This window comes from Monopterus albus, unplaced genomic scaffold (genome assembly GCF_001952655.1).
Source record: "Monopterus albus unplaced genomic scaffold, M_albus_1.0 scaffold40.1, whole genome shotgun sequence".
Classification (NCBI taxonomy): Eukaryota; Metazoa; Chordata; class Actinopteri; order Synbranchiformes; family Synbranchidae; genus Monopterus; species Monopterus albus.
The window spans coordinates 1,774,781-1,781,159 of NW_018127920.1; positions in this window are offsets into that span (position 1 = coordinate 1,774,781).

The window sequence follows — 6,379 nt, forward strand, 5'->3', positions numbered from 1 at the left end:
TCTACACTCCAATGTCAGGTGTAAACAGTCTGACTGTTAGTAAGGTGGATACTAAGGACATCCCTTTGGTTTCAGCTGTATTCTGAAATAAATGTTCCTGGCAGTACAGTAACAGACTGTTGTACTGTGTGTACTGTACTTCCACCTGTTGTCAGCCTGATGTTTATGAGCTGAGAGTGAGCTGATTAGATATATGTTCTTATGGTCTATTCTTTTCATCATTTTCTGCCTTGTGCATCTGCTAATTTCATTTTTCTCACTCATGATGATGTACTAGTAGCCTGTTATGTACAGTATATATGAAAGATATTGAGATATGCTAGGTTTGCAAGCTGCAGTAGTTCTGTGTCACGTCATGGCAGCAGGAAGTGTAACCTTTATGCAATTAATGTCAGCTTCGAACTGTCAGGACAGTTGGTTGGAATGCTCTTTTTGTTAATTATGTTGCTACTGTAACCAATATAGTTGTGGTTCATTTAGCCTCAACAGAACAGCAAGGCAAAAACAAACAAAAACATATGATTCCCCCACCACAACACACACACACACACACACACACACACACACACACACACACACACACACTGGTTTGTAGCCTGCCATCCACCCCAACCATGATCTTGTAAACCCGCTGCCATTAATAAATGTGCAACTTCATATTTGGACTTCTGGCGTGAGGCTGCACAGTAGTATTTGTCTCTCAGATTAAGTTAGATGAAAATACCAATAAGTTCAGGGACTGTGAATACACTGAAACTCATTATCCAATCAGTTCACTGCCGAGTGCAGCTGAAGAAAATCATTTGGTACAGCCAAGTCGCATTAAATGTAAACGGAAAACTTTATTGGTGGTCAGTCAGAGGTCATCAGTGGGAAGATTATGAATGTCACCTCTCCCCAAGTGTTTGTCTAGACACTGGAAATGTCACCAAAGATGCTTGGCACCAAAAGTCTCTCCAAAATAGATGTGTGTTGCAATGACCTCCCAGTTTCAGTCCTGGAGACATTTCCAGTGAAGCAACTTGAGCTCTGAGTTATGTTGTGAAACTGCCATCTTTTCTGCTGCATTTGTGAAACAGATTAGTTCAGTAAAATCCTCTCTGATACAGGCTCTTCTGACCAGTTTCTGCCAAACTCCCCCTCATCCTTAGAGGTCCCGCCTCTGTGAAAAGAGCCCCAGTGTGAGATGTTGTGTGAATGTGGAAATATTTCACCACACTGCTGCTGTTGTTTAGAGGATCTTCGTGCTGTGGTCCTCTCTGCTTAATTGAGGGGTTTTCCTGGTCTTAACCATGATGTCATTGTGGTTTTCTCAAACTACATGTTGGATGAGTTGTTCTCTGTGGGTGGGGGGTCATCTTCACTGGTTCAGGATTCTCACCCGCCCTCTTGGACCTACACACCACTGATGAGATATTTTATTACATCTTGCGTGACCTTGAGTGACTATAGCTAGCACTAACATTATATTGTTTCACCCTATTTGCTGCAGCAGGTTTTGGCTGATGAAGCAGCAGCATCGCAGCACCTTGAAATGTGCTGTTACCTTGAAGCAGTGTTTGTGATGGCAGAATGTTTCAATGTGGTGCAAGCTGAAGGAGGTCCAGGGCAGATGGAACTACACATGCTCTGCTGTAGCCATAGAAGACTTTTCTTCAGGCTCAGCAATGAAGGAGAAATGGGGCAAAATTATTTTGTAAGCGTAACACATAAAGGGTTTTAATGTTCATCTGCAACACATTGTTAAGTTTATGATTGGCAGAGTGTCAAAAAGACCTCGGGACTGAACACACTCTGTCTGAGCTGTAACAGCTTTTCTTCAACTGTTGCCCATGTATCATATCATAAACGCAATACAAATTCACCATGTCATAAAAATACAACTCCAGTGAATTGATAATGTCGCTCTCTGCCTGCTGGATTTATGAGAGAGCAGTGGTCTGTTAACACGCTTCCCATTGAATGACATCAGGGCTGTCTGTCAGCTTGTGTTGGTGGCCTCCTAGTCAAAGAAACTGATTAATGTAGCTCTAAAATCAACAGTAATGTTACAGACGGCCTAGAGACAATGACACATTATAACTATGATACACTGGTGTGTGATTTTTGAGCTTTGAAAGTGGAATGCTGTTTGTAAGTCAAAATCCCTTGTGTGGTAAGTATGGAATTGAACTAAATTGTAAAAATTAAAAAAATACAGAAGTGGGTTGGAGATTGCCTCAAGACTCAAGAGCAAGTTTATAGTATTAGAGGCGAGAGAATGTGGAATGGATTTGTCTCTCATGTTCATGGCCTGGTGGTGGCGCCACAGAAAAGGTCCTAGTGGATGGATCAACGTCTGCATGGTGATGATGGTGACGAAAGTGGTTCATAACACTTTGCATAACAGGATCATTATGGTTTTGTCAGGTTTAGCTTTGTGTAATGTTGTGGTATATTTAAAAAAACATGCAGTTTCTTCTTCTCTTTCCAAAGTAAACACACAGTTACTGCACCACTAAAAACAATTCCCACGATATAATTTAGTGATTTCCTGAATTTGTGACCCTTTTGAAGTAAATCAGTATTTATTGGTGCCCTGGTCATTATAGGTTGTGTTGTGTTTATCTGCTGTGGCCAGTTCATTAAAGAGGCTTTGTCTTCCTTATCATTTTTTTGTACTAAAATCTTATATATTGAAATAAAATTAGCAGGAATTTGCAAACCAGTAACAATAAGGACAAGATAAAATACTGAACAAATAAAAAATAATTAGTTTAAAACCACTGAGACAATTGAACACCAAACGACTGTGAACTGGTAAAATGCATACAACACGTTACCTGGGGTATCATGCACATGGTGTAATTTGAGCAGTGAGGAGCCAGCTTACTAAATGTAATGAAATCAAGAAGGACTAAGTTGTAAAGTAAATGTTTGGTTTCATAACCAGTATCTTACATGAAGCTTAGAGTGAATCCTGGTGTTGTTACTGTACCTGGCCAGAGAACATGAGCCTGCCCATTCTCTGGTACCTGCACTCACTGAAGAAAGGCTGAGGTTTGTAACCAGAGGAGAAAGATATCTCTCCTGGGAGGAGCATTGCAGGCAGGGGTTTCCACCCATCCCTGCCAGTGTAAACAGCAGAAATAAATTTCACATAAAAACGGTTTCCATGTGGTGCTTTTCAAAGAGGAGGCAATGCTTTTACATGTGATGCTTAAGCTCTGAGAAAATAACCTTTTGCATAGTGTCCTGTAGTCCTATAGTCCAAATCCTATTCCCGAGTACTGATTTATTTCTCACTGCGAGGTCAGCTCTGCAGGGAGAGCAAGGGTCATGATTTCAGACAGCAGGCCAAGTACTAGAGCCAGTGATGGCAGCAGCAGAGGAATGTGTGCTTGTGTCTGAAACTGCACTGGAATCCAAAACAAACTACTCATGTCCCACTGAACCATCATTGCTGTGGTCTTCAAAACACACACATACACACACACACACACTTTGACATTTACTTAGCCTAATACCATTTTTTGCTTTTGTGATTAATTCACTGGCTAGTAACTAGTTTAATACTGTACCCCATTAAGGCATAGGCAGTTTGGAAACTCAACCCACCACAAGCTCTGCCAGTAGCTGTTCATTCACATCACACAAGCTCTCCCATGGAGGTTACCCAGTTGTCAGTGCTTATTTCTGTGCACTTTAAAGGTACTATAATAAATATTTTTGTTTTTGTCATGCTACAGTTTCCTTTAGCTTCACAGAGCATTCTAATGTCTTTCATCTCATTGTTTTTGGTTTTATGGCCTGAGACTTTACTGTTTACTGGTGAGTTCACCACTTTCATTATCAGCGTAGCTTCCAGTAACAGCAGGCAAATTTTTTAAAGTCATAAAACTCAGAAAAACCCACTGTGTGCAACCTAACAAGCACCAAATGGCAGACAGACAAAGTGAGCAACTAACTATTGAACATAGGGAGTATTTAGCAGAGCCAGATGTTTCCAGATCAGAGAACTTAATGCATGGGATGAACGGGCCACTACTATGACAGGTTGTGATTAGTTACATTTCATGTATTATTGGTGTGACCACAGCTCTAGTTGGAAGTATTGTATATAGTACTGACTTTAATTATCGCAGTAAGTATGTCCCTGGTAGACTAGTGGTTAAGGTGCAGCACTCTCACCACTGCGCCCCAGGTTCGAATCAGGGTTGCATCAGGAAGGGCATCCGGCATAAAACACGTGCCAAATGTCAACATGCGAGTTGTCATTGTGATGAATCACTGTGGCGACCTCTAAACGGGAAAAGCTGAAAGTGACTAAAAAAGTGGCGCTCATGAGGAAAAGGGTGATTTGCACTGGACCTTTGCTTGATGTGTATTCCTGGACAAGAGACGAATCTCCACTGGCATAATCTTGTGAAAGAAAACACAAATGATCCAATCATCATTTTATGCCTTTATTAGACATTATACAGTAAAGAACTGAGATATCTGAGGAATAACATGCAACAAAGGTTTCCTGCCAGACTCGAACCAGAGACAGGATTACACTGTCAGCACCTTAAACCCCAGAGCCATCAGGACGCCCCAGCTGCTGTTCTTCTGCATTCATACTACTGTACTGAGACAGTGCAAAGCAGATAAACAACAGCTGATGGTGATTTTTTTATTGCAAGTGCTCAACAACTTCACAGTAGCTAATGGAAATTTACAAGGGGTGTCATGTTGTCACTGAAAACACACAAAGGCAGAAGGTGTTTCAGACTACTGGCTGACCCAAGCAGCCGAACATGAAGGGATTGGTTATAAATCTGATTTGTTAATGCAGTAGGTGTCACTTAACTAGTAATGAGCAGGCTGTGGACCTGAGTTGTCTGCGTGATGCTTTCACACTGACAGCAAATGTAATTTTACTCAGTTTAACAGGTGATGGCTGAAATGGTTCTGTGTGGCTGCTCAGATTATCTGGCCTGCTATTAAAGAAGGTTCAGCACTTCCAAGTACATGTCCTGAGCAGCTATTACACTGTCAGTCCTCTAAGTCAATGCAAGCACAAGATAGAGTAACCAAGCATGAGTTTCAGAAGGTTCCACAGAGCGTACAAATACACACACCCCTAACCCCCCTAACTGACTGTTTACTGTCTGGTATTTAACCGGCAGAGAGAAACCCAGTAAGAAAGCACACTCACATACAGTGTGTTCTACTTCAGTGTTGTTTCACTATTTTCACAAAACACTGCTGTATTATTTAGTTTCAAGACAAAAATACCAAACATTTATAAATGTTTCAAAATGAATTTCCTGGTCATAAAAACAGAGAAGAGGGGAGGTGCAGGTCTTAGTCCTCATTATTAGAATCTTCTCAAAATTCAGTATTCCAGGGAGAGAATAGAGATAAAAAGATTCCAAACAACTGCCATGTTAAGTCAGCCTTCTACAGCCCAGTCACATGTTCATCTCAAAAGATTTTAGACTACCCTTTCTATCCATAGACCCTTGATTTGTCTTAGGACAATCTTGACCAAAGCTAGCCTTTACCAGGATGAAAGGGAAGGACCTTCAGGAAGAGCAGCAGACATGCAAAAGATGCCGTATGTTCAGATAGAAAACTGAAGTAGCAAAGTAGTAAAACTTGATTTAAAAAGCTTACATGGCAAAGAAACAGAATGACAATTAAGTTCATATATGGTAACATGTCATTTTATTGTTTAATGTTGCTAACAAGATTATGTCAACATCTTAGTGTATGCTCTGTAAAATCAAAACTGACTTCTAGGTTCAAAAATGTGTTGTTATTCTGATGTTCAGTATAAGGTGGGTATACAGTGTAAAACCTCAACTGAACAGTATCAAATAAACAAACAAGGAATAAACACAATTAAAACACACAAAAAGAAACCTTTTACCTATGACGCCTACTGTACTGACCCAAGCTCAAAAACCAGGAAATATAGCCTACATGTAAAATCAGGACCACAGCGAGCTGCTCTGCAGACACAGTGTGCACACAGGACCAATCACAACCAGGTTGCAGACAGATCCAATGAAAATGAGGGGCAAAAAAATTGTGCACACAGGACCAATCACAACCAGGTCGCAGACAGATCCGGTGAAAATGAGGGGCAAAAAATTCTTAAAGTATGGAGATAATTAAAATCTTTCTCTGTACAAACCTGAGGTTTTTTGAAACTACAATTTCCTGTTCTAGGCTATTTCATTATGATTTATTTAGATGACAGTATTTCTTTGCTTTGCACCGTGTTATGCTGAGGGTTGCCAACCAATCAAATGATTTTATTGCTGTATTGTGTGTTCTTTGTGTATTCAGGACTTGACTTCAAATCCACTTAAGTTCAAGCTCTTTCTCAAAGGACTGAAAAATACAGTAA